Source organism: Macaca nemestrina, chromosome 5 (genome assembly GCF_043159975.1).
Source record: "Macaca nemestrina isolate mMacNem1 chromosome 5, mMacNem.hap1, whole genome shotgun sequence".
Taxonomy (NCBI): Eukaryota; Metazoa; Chordata; class Mammalia; order Primates; family Cercopithecidae; genus Macaca; species Macaca nemestrina.
In genome coordinates, this window is record NC_092129.1 from 149,934,177 (window position 1) to 149,952,453 (window position 18,277).

The following is an 18,277-nucleotide window of genomic DNA, read 5'->3' on the forward strand; positions in this document are numbered from 1 at the left end:
TGGCTCCCCTGCCGCCTTTCCCCTACTCCTGTGGTCTTGTCTGCTATGACCATGTATATTCCCATGAGATGAGAGGGTTGAGAATCAGCACCTAGAATATGTAAAGACTCCTGATGAAGATGTCTAATGCGTCAGGTTGACAAGCTATGTTTCCATATCCAATATTCTTCTATGAAGCTAAGTAAATAAGGTGCCATATAACAGCCCACTAAATCTTTTGAGTGTGTATGTTAATCTGAACCCAAGGCACAGCTAATTTGTATGAAGTAAGCATTGCAGGTTTTTTTTTCCTACAAAAATAGGAAATTCTATTGTAAATAAACAAGTAGTAAGTAGAGGATCATAAAATGTTCTTTGCTCAAAGCCTTAATATTCCCAAAACTCCAGCATTCAAATTTCTCTGGACAGAATTGGAACCAAAATGAAGTCACAGCTAATAATAAAACATTACATTCGTGCAATGCTTTGAATATTCTAAAGATTTGATTCTACTTTTCCTCTAGCTTCTCTTCTCTGACTGACTCAATATGGCTTCTCTTGTACCTGCAAAAAGATGACTTCAAAATCAATTTCTCCAATTTTGAACCCACTATAGTACTTGATATCCATGTATGCCACTATTTAGAAGCAAAGGAAACAAAATCATTGAAATGACACTTTGAAATAGACTTGGTAGGACCTGAAAACTCACTGAATCCAATCTTCTCACTCAGACAGTTGAGTGGACAGTGGTTTAATCCACTGAAAGAGGAAATACAAGGGAAGGGTATGTTTGAGAAGTGTTTAGAGAACGATTTATAAAAGGTCTTAGAAGAGGTGAGTTTCCACTATTTTTGCACTGGGGCATCTACCCCTGCTCCAAGGTCCCTCATGTTCACATCTGTTGGAGATGATGAGAGGGCCAGAAGACAGTCCACCTCATGGAAAGAAGAGTAGCCAGGCTACATGGAGTAGGTCAGGAAGCAAGGAGGCTCAGGACCAAGGAAAGGTTTATCAAATAAATATTATGAAATGCTCAGCTGGTATATGAAGACCAGTGAGGGTTGGGGGTATCAGGGTCACAATCCATATTCAGTTCCAAGATGTCTGGACCATTTCACAGTTGGGATATGGTCTTCCTCTAAGGAAGAACATGGGCTGTTTTTTCATACTTCTGATCACAGTTGGCAATAAGGAAAGGTTGGAGTAATAGACTAGTAGTTGGGCTCTTAGATTTGTCTCTTTAATTAAATTCTCATGGCTGCTGGCAAGATAGAATATGCTTATATAGGACATTTATTTCAAAGTTGTGTTACAGACAACATGCATTAGAATCGTCCAGGGTACTTCATGAAAATGCAGATTTCTGAATCCCCTCTAGAGCTGCTGAATTAGGATCCCTGGGCTGGAGCCTGAGAATCTGCATTTAAGTCTACTTCTTAGTAATTCTCATGTACACTAAAATTTAAGAAGCATATGTAAGCTGGTTAATTATGAATTATTCTTATCAATGAAAAATTATACCAAACAAGAATTAAATGAGACAACTGGATATTTAATTGCTTTGAAGAAGCTGGTGACAACTTCATCTAAGACTTCCCAGTTGCTCTTTCAGTATTACTTCTAAATTTACTATTGCAGTTTATTTTTCATTACATCTTCCTTCTACTGGTACGAAGAAAAATATCTTTGTGTTCACTTTTAATTTTATTTATTTATTTTTTTTGAGACACAGTCTCACTCTGTTGCCCAGGCTGGAGTGCAGTGGCACAACTTCGGCTTACTGCAACCTCTGTCTCCTGGGTTCAAGCGATTCTCCTGCCTCAGTCTCCTGAGTAGCTGGGACTACAGGCGCCTGTCACTACACCCAGCTAATTTTTGTATTTTTAGTAGAAACGGGGTTTCACCTATTGGCTAGGCTGGTCTCAAACTCCTGACATTGTGATCTGCCAGCCTCAGCCTCCCAAAGTGCTAGGATTACAGGCGTGAGCCACTGCGCCCGGCCAATTTTACTATTTAATTAAAAATTTCTGAGACATTCGTAGCTTTAATGAAAATGTTTCCAAAGTATGTTCAAAGGGTAGTCCTTAGCTTGATGGTCTGAAGAATGGAATCATTTATTAATGGAGTTCAATAAATATTTATTAGCATTTATACACACAAGGTCCTTTGGACAGAGCAAGAGACATGAGACACCATCACTCCCTGGAAGAGCACACACAACAATTACATAGATAAGACCAACACACACATTTGAACTGTGGTATTTAAACTTACAAAAAAAAAAGCCTAAAGCCCTCTCAGTAAAAAATAGTTGAGTACTTATCGATACTTACATGTTTATTTACACATTATCCCATGTGCTAGCATATGGCTTGACTATACACACCAAAACTCACACTGTAACAAACAGAAAGTTTGTAAGTTACCAAAATAAATAGAAACTTTAACACTTCCTTCCTGTATCCTCAAGGATCATTTGCACATTCCCTGTAGTGTGCACATTCCATTTTGTAAACCAGTGTTTTTAGAAAACAATGCCTTCCTGTATATAACCAAGCACTAAGTTTTGTGTTACAGATTTAAAAAAAACAAACAACAACAACAAAAAAAACCATTTTAGAGTAAAGAGAAATAAGAGCAAACCCAGACTACTACAACTGGTAAATGAAAGGAATAGCATTCAGAAAACAATGTATTCAATAAATAGATAAAATAATGGGAAACATTTGCTTTGGGTTCATGTCAAAGCCTATTAAGAAGGAGACACAGGCATAGGACAAAATGATTATGTAGAGGAAAAAGAAACACAATATAGAAATGTAAACATTACTTCCTTCTGGCAAAATGTCTTCTAGCCTTTGGTGAGGTATTTGCAGACATTTATAGGCTACACTTTGCCAATGATTTTATTTAAGGATCATACAGTGAATGCTTATTTTTTATGTCTACAAAAAATAAAATAGTTATAAAATTTAGGCATTCATACATTCATTCATCAGTGCCTCTTGATATTGGAAACATTTCTCCCTATTGCTTTATGGATTGACTGTGTTCCTGAAAAGCTTGAATTATATTTTAAAAACTCAGCCATAAGCTTTGTGGGGGACAGACTGTACCTGTCAAGTTCCCTCTTGTATCTCTGACACCTCGCATAGCATCAGGCTCATAGTGAATATTCATGAATGTCCTCTCGATGGCTGCAATATATTTGAAAATCTCAGCATTGAAAGAATTCTGTGACAAACCACTTAAAAAAGTTAAAACTAATGAACATTCAGTAAATTCTAATTTTGATGAAACAGAGTTGTTCATAAGTGGACAAAACTATCCTTTAAGTAAACCAATGGGAACATTTAGGTTGAATAATTTATACAGACTTATAATCTGAAAGAGAGCGCAGACATAGTCTCATATTCTTTTATCACACAGATAAGGAAAAGCTGGAGCTCAGAGAAACTTGAAAAAGCTTGCCCAAGGCCACATCACTATTTAGGAGCAGTTATTTTAATATGTAACAAATTACGTGTGATTATTCTTTTTCCAAAGGGGTTACTGCAGGTTTCCTTAAAGTAATGATATCAGAAAATATTTTATAAAACTTAAAAACTCTATAACATAATGCTTTATAATGCTTAAGAATTCATAAACATTTAGTAAACATATTAAAAACATGCATTGCAATGGTAAATAAAACTGACTTCACATTGCTGGTTATATTTGGGGGTGGTGAAAAGAAAATGGAAGGATTCAGAGGTATCAATTTTACTATAGTCACTGATTTATAAAAAAACTATTGAAACAAATAGGACAAAATACTAAGATTTAATAAAGCTGGGTGTTTGGGTAATGGGTGTTCACTAGTCTTTCTGTGTGTTTAAAATACTTAATACAAATATTAAAACTAAAACTCAGTAAGAGATTGATAAACTAATAGATTTTTAAAAATACTAAGCAGAGGAAAAAAGTCAACTGTTATTTACCCACAGAACCATGAACGGAAATAGGCTATATATATATATACACACACACACAGCCAAAGGGTTTAGTCAACAAAGTAGATATTCTATAATTAGCAGCATGAAGGAGTTAGAGTACACCGTATGTTGTTATAATTAATAGTAAATATTTGTAACATACAAAAAATACATGGAACAATGGTCATGTAACCACTACTCAAATACAGTTGTGCTGTTTGCACCTGACTTCAGGTCCACCTTTCTTTTCCCTCCCCAGATGTAATTACTAGTTTAAAGTTAGTACATATCATTTGTTATTATGTTGTGAGAATTGTCCTTGTGAAATATGGATATTTAGTTTGTTTTAATGGTTGCACAAAATATATTGTAGAAAGGCAACACAATTTTATTTACTTTTTTATTCACTGATGGGCATCCCCTGACTTTCCACTAATTATAAGCAAACCTGCAATGAACATCCTTATGCATACTTCTTTGCTTATGTATTTGAGAATGTCTTCAGGTCTCTAGGGCACATAAACATAGAATTGCTTGTCTGTAGGATACTTGTCTCTTTAAATTTGTACAACACTGCATATGTGAAATAAGTAGTCGAAATAAGTGGAAAAACTAACCTTTCCACCAAGATTCTATGCAAATTCCCATTTCTTCACATTTCTCTTTCAGCACGTGCTATTGTTAGGGTATCTACTTTGAGATAATAAAGTTATTCTACATTTTCCCCCCAAAGCTTTAAACCTTTACCTTTTCACATTTAGCCCTTTATTTCATTTACAATTTATTTTAGTGATGGTGTGAGGTAGAGATCTGGGGATTTCATTTTTTCCCCATGGAGATAGCCTATGTTCCTGCAATATTAACTGACTTATCCAACAGTTCTCAAAATGTGATCAGAGGATTCCTGGGGATATTGGGAGGCAGAGATCCCTTGGATCCTTTTAGAGGATCAACAAGGTCAAAAATACTCAGAAAACTAAGATGTTATTCGCCTTTTTTTTAGTCTGACTCTCGTAAGTGTACAGAAGAGTTCACCAAGGACTACAATGGCATGTGATGAATAATGATGACTATTTCTCTGACACCTAACAGATTGTATGCCTGTGTATTGTATTTTCTAGAGTTTTCAAATGTAGTGAGTTTACGGTATAAATATGTAGTTTTCAGAAATTGTTTATTTTCTACAGTGCTCTAACAACTATTTTCAGTTATACCTGTTATAATCTCTGTAATCTCATTATCTTCCAAGAAATCATTTTTAAATCCTAAAGTTTTTTCTGCTTTTACACAGAAACATAACAAAAAGTATGTTTACTTTGTTGTTCTGCAATAATATATTTTTCAAAAACATTTTTAATTAAAAAAATTGTATCTGAATAGGGTGGATGGCTGGCTTTAAAAAGGGAGATGAGAAAAACACGTTTTCTGGTGTCTAGATCGCCTATGTCTAGTGATGCTGAAACGGATGACACTGACATATCAGCAAGTTATCTGATTCCTCATAAAAAGGAGAAATCTATTCCAAAGAAACTGAGTACAACTACACATAACAAACATATGTTGAAAGTGATATTTCCTTCAGCTTTATAGATGTTAATAATTTATCATATTGTGTCTTGCGCAGTAAAACATTTTCAAACACTAATATGGTTCCAACAAATTTGCAGTATCATTTTGGGACTAATCATTCAGAGTTTATTAAAAAAAAGAGAATTAAATAACCTAAATGTAGATGTAATACACTCTTTAAAAGCTTCTGACAGGATAAGCCATCATATTTTATTGACTGGAGGAGCACACACAATCAAAGAGACTAATAGAGGCTTGAACAGTTGACATTGCTGAACACCTGCTGGATGAAAAATCACAAGAATGCATAGTGCTGGCATTTTCCAATGATGCAATAACTTGCCAAATTAAAGATTTAACTGCAAACATAAAGACTGAGTTAATATGTCATCTAGGCCGGGCGCGGTGGCTCATGCCTGTAATCCCAGCACTTTGGGAGGCCAAGGCAGTTGGATCACGAGGTCAGGAGATTGAGATCATCCTGGCTAACACGGTGAAACCCCGTCTCTACTTAAAAAAAAAAAAAAAAAAAAATTAGCCAGGCTGATGGCGGGTGCCTGTAGTCCCAGCTACTTGGGAGGCTGAGGCAGGAGAATGGCGTGAACCCTGGAGGCAGAGCTTGCAGTGAGCCGAGATCTCACCACTGCACTCCAGCCTGGGTGACAGAGTGAGACTCCGTCTCAAAAAAAAAAAAAAAAAAAAAAAAAAATGTCATCTAAAGATTTGTACCTTAGCCTTACAAAGGGACTGATCTACAGATGGCTATACATCCTGCTTTGCTTTCATTTGTCAGGTATCGGCACCAACTGACCATTGATGATCTTTTATGTGAATTCTGGGCAACAGAGGTTTTGAAACATTAAAAGTGTTATATGACTTTTTTGAATCTGGTGGTTTATCCTCCACAACTGTGTTAACTGTGTTAACATTTGCACTGATGGTGCAAAAATGGTGGATTTTATCCAATGGTGGGTAAAATGGTGTCTTAGTATGAATTAAGGCAATGGCACCAAATTTTATTATTAGTCATTGTATTCTTCACTACCACACATTTGTAGTAAAAAAAAAAAATCAGTTTTACTAAAATAATGTCCTTGATGAAGCTGTAAAAATTATTTTTTATTAAATCTCAACCCTTAAGCACATTTAAAAAATATTCTTTGTGACACAATGCGATGTACCCATAAAACACTTCTACTGCATGCTGAAATGTAGCTGTCTCTAGGAAAAACACTTGTTTGAGTTGCAAGCTGAATTAGCCACTTTTTCTTTTCTTTAATGGAAACACCATCTTTTCACTTGGAAAAAAAAAAAGTGACAGAAAATTGATTATTCAGACTTGGGAATTTGGCAGACATTTTCTTGAAAATAAACAGTGATACTATCACTTTAGGGAAAACAACTAGTTATATTTGTTGCCAGTGCTAAAATTTAAGCTTTTAAAAGTAGAAGTTGGAATTTTGAAAAGATTGTATCTGCTACTGTGGGGTACTTAGAACTTTTTCTGATATCAGCAGCAACAGTAATGAATATAATATTTTTTTGAGACAGGGTCTTGCTCTGTTGTCAAGGCTGGATTGCAGTGGCATGACCAGGGCTCACTGAATGCAGCCTCGACCTTATGGGCGCAAGTGATCCTCCTGCCTCAGCTTCCCAAGTAGCTGAGACCACAGATGTGCACCACCACTCTTGGTAAATATAAAAATTTTTTGTAGAGATGGGGTCTTGCCATGTCGCCCAGGCTAGTCTTGAACTCCTGGGCTCAGACAGTACTCCTGCCTTGGCCTCCCAGTGTGCTGGGATTACAGGCATGAGCCACTGCAGCCAGTCTGAGTTTTTGATATTGCATGAGATGTTTGAACATTTCGAATACCTGCATAATTCAGTAAACAGATATTTCCTAATGACCATGTAATGTTACAGAATCTTACATGAGTAAAAATCATTTCAAAATGCAAGATAGGCCAATAGATTTCAATGACTTCCTGTTGTTTATTCCCTGAACCAGAAGATTTACATTCACCCTAGATTCTTACCATTCCCCCAACCCCTTCATTCTATTACTCGTACTTAGTGTAAATTCCACCTCCCAGACAGCAGACAGCTCTGAAGTGTATGCTCTCCTGTTTATTACTATTTCTAACGCCCGCATTCAGAACTCTGGCAACTTACTTTATAATGTCAAATCTCTTACATAGAGTAAGAGGCCACTGCCCACCTCTTCAGCTTACCTCATTTCACTGTATTGTCTAGCAAGCAGATCTTATTACAGCTTTTTTTTTCTTTTTTTTTTTTTAGACAGAGTCTCTGTCGCTCAGGCTGGAGTGCAGTGGTATGATCTCCGCTCACTGCAATCTCCAAGTCTCACCTCCAGCGCTCCTTTCGCCTCAGCCTCCCAAGTAGCCGGGACCATAGGTGCATGCCACTGCACAGGGCTAACTTTTTTATTTTTGTAGACAGTGTTTTGCCATGTTGCCCAGGTTGGTCTTGAACTCCTGGGCTCAAGGGATTCACCTGTTTCAGCCTCCCAAAGTGCTGGGATTACAGCCACCGTGCCCAGCCTATTATAGCTCTTTTTTAAAACAAAAACAAAAACAAAAACGAACATATTGATTCATGACTCCCTACCTTTGTATTCACATGGTTTCCTTTGCCTGGAATGTCCCCCCTTCTTCTACTTGCTTGGGAAATTCCTAGCTGTATCTATTAAAATTCTATTCAGATGTCTTTTTCCAGGAAGCTTTTCTTAACCTAACTCATGCCATTAAGAGTTATTCGCTTTATTTTTCTAGGTTATCTTCTATTTGTTTCTATTGTTGTACTCATCATTCTGTAAGGTATTGGGGCTCTGTAGAATTCCTGTTACAAAGTTACTTTTTGGTTTGATAGTATTTACTTACATTGAGCAATCCCATAAGAAACAGGCCTGTGAAACTCTCTACTGGGTTTCCTAAAACAATATTGTTGAGAGATTATTTAATTACCTAGCTTTCTTTTTATAGGGACTTACCAGAGAAATATATTTCTGGTCTTATCATATTAGTTACTCTTCAGATTTGTTTTAGAAAATAGTCACCATTAACACCTTTTAGAATTGGTTGCTGGAAAGGTTCCAATCAAAATTGTGTTCTACCTCTAGCAAGCATCTAAAATTTTATGATCTCCAATTAGCCTGAGTTTAGACTCTAGTGAGGCATCTAGCTTCACAAAAACTGAAGTCAGGGATAGTGAGCTGTCCCATACAAATAGAGAGCTGGGAAGTGCTGAGGTGCAAAAACTGCACCTGAAATGGTTGCTTTTTCTAAATAACAGTAAGACTGTTGCTCTCTGAAGATGGATAGGTGGATGCTGTTTGGTGTTTGCAAAGCTTAGGGAACCCTGTGGTTGAGATTTTTTCCAATACATGCATTTTTTTTTTTCCTTTGCAAAGGGGCTGCTGGATAATTATCAATTTTCCCAAGAATATAACTATTTCTTTTATTGTTTAAATAGAGTTAAGTTTATCTACAGTTTCACTTTCTGCAGTTTCAGTTACCCATGGCTTAAAAATATTAAGATATTTTGAGAGAAAGAGGAAGAAAAAGAAGTGTCAGCCACGTAACTTTTATTACAGCACATCGTTATAACGCTTCTATTTCATTATTAGTTATTATTAATCTCTTACTCTGCCTAACTTATAAACTAAACTTTATCCTGGGTATGTATGGGGAACAAAAACGTAGTGTATATTATGGTTTGGTACTATCTGCAGTTTCAGGCATCCACTGAGGATATTAGAACATATTCTCTGCAGATTAAGGGGCAATTATCGTATGAAATTTTTTTCTTTCTGTGCAAACACATGGTGTCATAGTCCATTTTGTGCTACTATATCAGAATATCACAGACTAGGTAATTTACAAAGAACAGAAATTTATTGGTTTACAGTTCTGTAGGTTGAGAAGTCCAAAATCAAGATGCTGGCATCTGGGAAGGGCTTTTTTGTTGCATATCACACAGAGGAAGATGGAAGGCTGAGAGAGCGAGTGAGAAGGGGCTGAACTCACCCTTTTATAACATCACCAATCCCACCCTAATCACCTCTTTAAGATTCCACCTATTAATACTGTTACAATAGCAATTACATTTCAACATGAGTTTTGCAGGGGAGAAACATTCAAACCATAGCACATGGGTTAGGTGAGAAATGAAGAGTGAGGTATACAAGAGAATCCAGAACCATACCATATAGATTCCAGCTGTTTTGGTGTAGAAGCAGCACAAATGTAGAAGCTGCATTGTTTCTTGATAAAAGGGTGCTGGAAAGATGACCAGCTATACAGTTTCCACTGGAGGAAATGCAGATCCGCTTGTATGACTTTAGAGTATGAAATACAAAGATCTGGAGTCTCTTGCATGTTTTTTTCAGGACTGGTGTGACTATATTATGGATAACGAAGGAAAGGAGCCTCCTTTGAAAGAAGCATCTAAATTAGCGATGGGATCCTCATTTGGAGGATGTTATAAAATACTAATCAATGTCTCTCATGTTCAACGGAGCTCCCATTTTTATCAGTTTTGTTAAATTATTATTAATTTATTTGAATCCACGATGAGTCTCAAATATACCCAGAAGAAAAAAAAATAAGAAAGGAAACCAAGACTCCTAATGCTTTGAATGTTCATAACATTCGAGAAAAATTTGAGCCTGGGCTATATAATCAAAGTCTAGGATTTGTGAACCTAACAAGGTTCCACTGTCACCTGTTTTCAAGAGAGTGCTGAGAAAAATTCCAATCTATACCTTAAACAAGTAGGTTAAATGATTTAAAGAAATTAGCCTTCAGAGGACTGAATTTTTAATGATTTTTTTTTACTTGGAAAATGTGCCTTTTAAATAAAAAAAGTGCTTGCTTATTATAAAACCTTGGTTCAAAGGTAAATACTATGTTCTGACAAGTGTAAAGTAAGTACAAGCACATGTGAAAATAACTGTTAACAGCAAATGCTTAAGAAGTGTTCTTGTTTTCTAAAATAAACATTTCCTGTTCCTAAAAAGTTTCTGGATCAGAAAATAGAAAAATACAACTCTAGTTTAATGGAGATATGCAATTTGACTGTAGACCAATAACTGTCATTAAACGACTTCAAAAATCCTTCTAGATTAATAATGTGTAGAGGAGTCTTAGAGGATTACTCAGTAAATTAAATTCAAGGTAACAATATTAATCTAAGTTTCTTTAATATGCTTGATCTGGGTAAACATTTGCATAAATTAATTTTGTGAATTTTGAGTTTAAAATATGTCCTGCTCTAATTTCACCATGTGTAAAATAAAAAGGCAATCATGGTATTTTGATCCACATAAAACCACGCCTCCATTTATAAAAACAGACTTTTCTTGGACAGTTTAACAGTTACAGAAAAACTGAACAGGAATTAGAGTTCCCATATGTCCCCTCATGCCCTCTTCCCTCCAGTTTCCACTATTAGTAACATCTTGTATTAGTGTGGTACATTTGTTAAAATTGGTGAGTCAATATTGATACATTATTAAGTAAAGTCCATAGTTTACACTAGGGTTCACTCTTTGTGCTGTATATTTTACTGGTTTTGACAAAGGTATGACATGTATCCACCATTACAACATCATTCGAAATAATTTCACTGCCTTAAAAATCCTTTGTGCTCCACCCATTCATCCAGCCCTTGCCATGGACCACTGGTAACCACTACCTTTTTACTGTCTCCATGGTTTTGCCTTTTCCAGATTACCATATAGTTGGACTCATACGATATGTAATCCTTTCAGATTGGCTTTTCCTTAGCAATATGCATTTAAGGTTCCTCCATTATCCGGAGACGTTTTTAGTTGTCACAACTTGGGTAGAGGGATCAGGGGTCAATGCTACTGGCATCTAGTGCGTGGAGACTGAGGTAGCTCATGAACATCCTACAATGCCCAGGACAGCCCCTTACAATAAAGCCCCAAATGCCATTCAGCCCCAAATGCCAACCATGCTCGAGGTTGAGTAACCTTAAGAGTGACATGTGGCATGAGAAATGGGACACTTCTGGCTTATGTTGTGATATTCTAGATTCATATATTTCTCTGAGCAGAGAAGCTGAAATGCTGAAAATTTTTCATTTGATGGCCTTGATGCTTCCTTTCCTGACCACTGTAAAGAACGAATGGCTCCTTTGCTTTGGCAAGAAATACTGAAGGTGGTGGGTTTTTTCCTGTTTGTTTTGAAATGAAGTCTTGCTATATTGCTCAAGCCAGTCTCGAATTCCTGAACTTCTGGGCTCAAGTGATCCTCCTGCCTCAGCCTCCAGAGTAGCTGGGACTATGGGCATGTATTACTGCACCCAGCCTTCAACGTGATTTTTTTTTTTTTAATTTCATTCAGGTGACAAACTCATGCTGAGGTTCCCAATTTTTGTCTCAGAGCTAGGATATTCTAAATTTGTCAAAAAAAAAAGTGAAGAAATATTAGCTTTCTATGAAACACTCTAAATACTAACAAAGAGCTTGGTGAATTCTCCCACTTACCTGTGTCCCATCTGCGCTTCAGTTGCATATATATGCATATATATGCATATATATGCATATGTGCATATATGCACACACACACATATATATATATATATATATGTGAGAGAGAGAGAGAGAGAGTGTCTTATTCTGTCACCCAGGCTCCAGCGATCCTCCCTCCTTGGCTTCTAAAGGAGATTATAGGGATGAGCCACTGCCCCCAGCTCAGTTGCTTATTTTGCATTATTTCAAGGCAGTGGAGGCAAAACACTCAACATTAATTTCTCACAGATCAACATCACATCTTGAAGTAAAACACACACATATTGAAGGTATTTTAATGTATGTTTTCTTGAACTTCTTCTGACTAATAGGGGAAATATTTTCATTAATTTTTACCAAACATTTCTGGATCACGTAAATGTATTTTTCTACTTGGGTAACAGTTTACAGTATGTTGTTATTTCTCTGTTCATTTATTTATTTTTATCATATACCTCCTAGAGTAAGATTTAATTTGATGGAAATATTTTGTGGATTCTGCTGTAATTAATGCACATAATAGCAGTCAGTAATAGAATTTCTGTAAACCTATATTTATTAATTATCCAATACCTTCTCTTCATTTTGCTGTTGATTTCCATTAAGTAGATTAAATTATGTTCTTAAAAACAGAAATTCATTTGTGTATGGATACAAAACAAAATGTTCCCAAATGCAATCTTGGATGTGATGTTCTAAACTTTAGAAATCCAGTTTCATTTATTTTGGATTAATTTCTCCCGCTTGGAGGTTGACACACTGTTCTACATCTATCAAATGCATGATTATAAAATTAACCATTTTGTACAATAATGAAATTAAACACATACACACGTACTGTAAACTATACAGCACTATCTCTGTCATAGTTTTAAAAGGCACTTCCAGATGACATAAAAAATGAAGAGATATTTATTAAGAATCTATTGATTTTTTATCTCCAATTTTGTGTGTGTGGGGTTGTTTTTCTTTCACCCTAGTTTTATCCAATTTGAGATTCATGAACAAGGTATCTCTAAGTGAAAGAGCAGCAGGTATAATTATTAGTTATTTTATAAGACTTTGTGAAGTCTTTGGTATGGTTCTAAAAACTAAAAGTGTATGTATAAAAATAGTTTTGCAAGTCAAGTGGTTTCTAATTCTTTCCTTTCAACAAAATTGAAGAAGAACCTTATACCTGAGTTGTCAGCTGACAGATTATTAAAAATATTATTTAATAATAGCCCATTACGTGAGTCTTGCATATGACTAAGAAGAAATTTTTAAAATGGAGTCAAGTTGCCTCAACAAGTCTTTATTTTCTCATTCATTTATATGATCAAGATTCCTTAGTTCTTTCATGTTAAATTTTTTTAAATTGAAATAATATACAGCCCAGATTCATTAACAATAAGTAACATTTGTCAACATGAAATTGGGAAAATAAAGTCCCTATCCATCTCATTAAGAGATGCATTTCCAGTTAAATTTTACCTTTACAAACTTATACTTTTATTTACCAAAATGTGTATTACAGATTGAGCATCCCTCATCAGAAAACCTGAAATGCTCCAAAATCTGAAACTTTTTGAGCACCAATATGATGCCACACGTAAGTACTGTACTTAACACGACTTTGTTTCACATACAAAATTATTTTAATATTGTATAAAATTACCTTCAGGCTATGTGCATAATGTATATAAGAAACATAAGTGAATTTCATGTTTAGACTTGGGTCCCGGCCCCAAGGTATCTCATTATATACATACAAATATTTTAAAATCCAAGATAATCTGAAATCCAAAACACTTTTGGTCCCAAGCATTTCAAATAAAGCATATCCAATCTGTATTGACATTATTTTGATCTCTAACAGTTGGTAATCCTATCTTAATCCATACACCTTTTTTTTTGAGACAGCATCTCACTCTGTCATCCAGGCTAGAGTGCATGCAGTGGCATGATCATGGCTCACTGCAGCCTCAACCTCCTGGGCTCAACTGATCCTCCTACCTCAGCCTCCCAAGTAGCTGACACTACAGGCAGGAGCCACCATGTCCAGCATTTTTTTTTTTTTTTTTTTTTGTAGAGATGAGGTTTCCCTATGTTGCCTAGGCTGGTCTTGAACTCCTGGGCTCAAGTAATCCTCCTGCTTCCGCCTCACAAAGTGCTGGGATTACAGGTGTGGGCCACTGCACCCAGCCCATATAACTTTTTAAACACTTGGAACAAGACATTAAAAATGCAGTGTAAGAACATATTTTGTTGCAAAGAAGCATAATAGGTGGCTCAATAAAAGATTTCCAAGAACAAAAAAAAAATTATATTAGGATGCAACCAGGGTTGAGAACTCAAAAAAAAAAGAAAAAAAAAAAGAAAAATTCTGCAGGGAGGGGGAGAATAAAAATATGGATTCAAAGGGGGAAAAAAAAGAGCAATGTAAAATTTCCAACCATTAAGAAAGAGGTTGTTTATATATTTTTAAAATTAATGATAATGGGTGTCAAAACATTATGATATTTAGATTGAATTGAACATATGAGTGACTAACAGTTTTACTGTAAAGTGTTAATATGGAGAATATGTTGGAAATCATATTTTTTTGCAACTATCTGGACACATGTTGACAATTTTAGGTCTATCTAAGTCTATGGGAAGAGGCATATGACATTTCACAATCCTTGTAGGAGAGATGTGAAGGGAAGACCTGAGCTATTCTTCCTCCTTCTTGTGTTACCCCAATAGGAAAATGGACTTATAACTGGAGAAGAGAAGCTAGGTGTCAGCAGAGACATGATGGAGTGGACATTTCTTTCAGTCCTTTACCAGGAAGTCCTCTCAAACTGAGGAGGAAAATACTAAGGGAGAGACACAGTAGTCTTGAAGCCCATGGCGTTCTTGAAGACCCACCTCACACCCCAAATTACCAAACCCCAAAGCTCTCTTCAGCTCAGCAGGTGTCCTTTAATTTTCAGCAACTCTTCCCCACAGCAGAACCACCAATTTTTCTTTTCCCTCATAATTTGAACCCCTCCCCCTAATTTATTTGAAGATGAAGATATTACCTTCTTTCACTACCAGTGAAAATAGAATGACTTGAGAAGAGAAAATGATCTGTGTGAAGCCAGGACAGAAGTAGAAGTTGTGGGCCCTCGAATAAACCATTAGTCTTATACTTGAAGCAGGATAAATAAATGCCAAACCCAAGGCAGAAACTAGAAACATGGAGGAAAAGAGGCATAAATGCCTCATATTAGATAATTACATTCCAAGAAATCTTTCTTGCAGCAGTTACTTTCCTACAATGACCAACTTCCTCTGACTCCAAATTTACTCCTTAGGTACACTTGGCTTAGATATTCCTTTGACTATCCAATCATACCACTGTATACTACAATTTACACATGCATACACGCTCACCTAAAGAGTTTTTTTTTTTTTAATCGAGTCTGGGACCTGGTTTCCCTCCATTAAATCACTGATGAAAAATGTAGTAAATCTACGGAGAGAGTTTAGCAAGTGTAAGAAGACTTCGCTCACTGTGTGTGATATTCCAATAGATTCATGTGTTCGACACACAGGGATCTCTTGGATATAAGGGAAGCATTTCTCAGATGTCTGGGTGTGTTTCTGGTCACTATCCAGGTTTCTGGCTCAGCTTCCCAGGTCTCTATGAATAAGCAGAGGGCATCTACATCCAGACCAGGCTACTGGGGCTCAGACCATAGGGGCTGGGCATCCCTGGTAGACCTCACATTGGGCACTGAGACTCCTGAAAAACTTGTGCTGTTAATTTTGCAGTTCTCTATCTTGACTGCTTCTCAGACTGACCACCAGTTGGTGAGTTTTCATCAGCCTTCTGCCTTGTCTCCTCTGACCCAAGCAGCAGCAGGGACTCCCTTGCATGCACTGGTCTTGTAGGCAGTAACTTTTAAGCCACATCCTCTGTCTCCCAGGCTAAACTTGCCTGCCTGAGAGGCATACTCCTTCCATCCCCCATCGTACATCTGTGAGCTACCAACTCTGGCCCTAGTGTGACACTGCCAGAATGTTGTGTACCTCATCTATTTAGAGTGGGAAACCCATGAGGCAAACTGTAGAGGCCCCGTATCCTCACTCCCTTTCTGCTCAGTTTTTTCACCTATATTATCTCAACTTCACTCTACTAACCAGAGTACCAAGGAAAGGTAGGCTAGCAATTATGTCCATGATGACTATAGAGAAGTGGAGAGGAGATGACTTATGATCTTCTTTGTGCTGGATTCTCTACTGAAGGCATCTGATGGCTTCTGATTTCCCTGGTCTGAGAAGAAAGTCCCTATCCACCTCTCCCTCCTTACTCTACCTCAGGCTGAGGGGCTCAGGCAACCTTTCATGTTGCATATGGCATAGGTATGTCTGCCTCACTCCAGAAAGGACCAGCCAATAGCCACCTACTTCTAAGGTCTAGTGCCCACAGACCTGGTGTTCATAAATTTAAGTTCTGGATTTAGGTCTCCTTTCCTGTAGCCAGGTGATCAGTGACAGGCAAAAATCAAGATCCCAGACTTCCGGAGTAACCTCATCAAGATTGAGGTAACAGCTCACATAGCTAGTGCATAGACAGATGCAGGTCACCTGGAGTCTGAATCTTGTACACATTTGGAGGCTCCCTTTGGGACTGCTGGGAAGCATGAAACATGGGATTTCACTCACCGTTGTGCTCACTATGGGTGATATTCCTATAGATTCATGTCTTCTACACACAGGCATTTTTGATCATTCTGAATTCTTGATTCCCATAAAAAATGAATACATAGTCATCATAGCATATGCTGCATTACTGAATATATATTTATGAGAGTCTCCAACACATCTTTACACGTCTGAGGAGTGGAAGAATTTCCCACAGATTAGTTTCTTGTTCCCCACATTTCAAACCTCATTTCTCTTCCACCTCTGGCACCGGGTGTGGTACGGCTCCTTAGTGCTCCATGCCAGAAGAAGTGGCACAGGGGTAAAGTTATTTCTGGTGGGGGGAGGGGTATTTGGAGAAAAAAAAAGGAAGAGGATTGCCGGGGAGTATACAGGGAGGGTTAGGAGAAATTCTGGAGATACGGTCCACTCAATGGAGGCACATATAACCAAGCTGAGAAACGACATAGTACACAACAGAATCGGGAGATGTGAAACCCAGACATCAATCTTCACCTGGGCATAGAGGAAATACTCAGATTTCCAAGCAGGTTCTAGGTTCAGAGGAGAGCGCGCTTGGTTGGAAGCGCTGGTCTTGCAGGATGGGGTGGGGGCGTTAATGCAAACTTCTGGTCCAGCAGAGGTAGAAACAGACCAGATGTAAGTAGCAGCTCAGAGGCAGCGGACTTGAGGGATGAAGACGTGAGGCCCAGAGGGTGGTGACTGGCAGAGAAAACAGCTGCCGGACACCAAGGCCACCTCGGGTTAAAGGGAACAAGTTGTACCCAAAAAAACACGGTGAAAATAGGAAGAATATCACCTGGAGTGTTCTCCTAAGACCCTCCCCAAGAACCTGGATTCTTTAACAATCCCTCCAGAGCAGGGACACTCAGAATACATACATCTCCCACAAAATAAAGTGTCTGAAGGCCTGGGCAGACCCTTCTTCCTCCCCTTCTCTCTCCTCCGTCGGCCGGCCCGGAGGAGGGTCAGGGATGAGAACTACTCTCACTGCTGTCCCCCACCTCACCCCAACGAGAGAGGAATCTAGAGGTCTGTATCCCTCCTTCACCACCCCGCCCGAGCGCCTTCTGGAAAACACAACCACCGTCCCAAATCTCACCCAGCAACTGCATCCAAGCGCTTTCTCCAAGTGTTCGCGGAGCCGCCGGAACTCTTCCAGGCAGGCGTTCCCGGACTCTGTACAGTAGGCACCCCGCCCTTGGGGTTTTGAGCCGCAGTGTCTGCCTCTGTCCAAGTATCCAGCCTGAGGTGCAGACCTTTCAGGGCCGGCGGCGGGAGGCGCAGACAGGGAGGACCCCCTCAGGCGTACTGCAGCCCGGGCTGCGGCGCCAGAGAGTTTGCATCCTTGGGAACCGCGGACGTGCCTGGGCGCTCCAGCTCCGCGCGCCTCAGACGCTGAGGCTATGATTGGCCTGGCTGAACGTCAATCAGGGCTCGGCGCCGTGGAGGCGGGACGAACGCCGCGGGCCGAGCCTGCTTAACTCACTGCCGGGTTATTTTCTGCCGCTTCTAAGGT

The 18,277-nt window shown here is 38.2% G+C and overlaps 1 long non-coding RNA gene across 2 annotated transcripts; it reads right to left on the minus strand.

Moving 5' to 3' along the window:
• Positions 1-308: 308 nt before the first annotated feature.
• On the minus strand, positions 309-17,854 carry LOC139363433 (uncharacterized). Of its 2 annotated transcripts, XR_011623823.1 has the most exons (4): positions 15,129-17,854; positions 3,099-3,179; positions 2,316-2,379; positions 309-1,437 (listed from the first exon to the last, which is right to left on the minus strand). It is a non-coding gene; the product is annotated as an uncharacterized lncRNA (long non-coding RNA). The 2 variants fall into 2 exon arrangements; XR_011623822.1 differs by having other exon boundaries at positions 2,316-3,179.
• Positions 17,855-18,277: the final 423 nt, after the last annotated feature.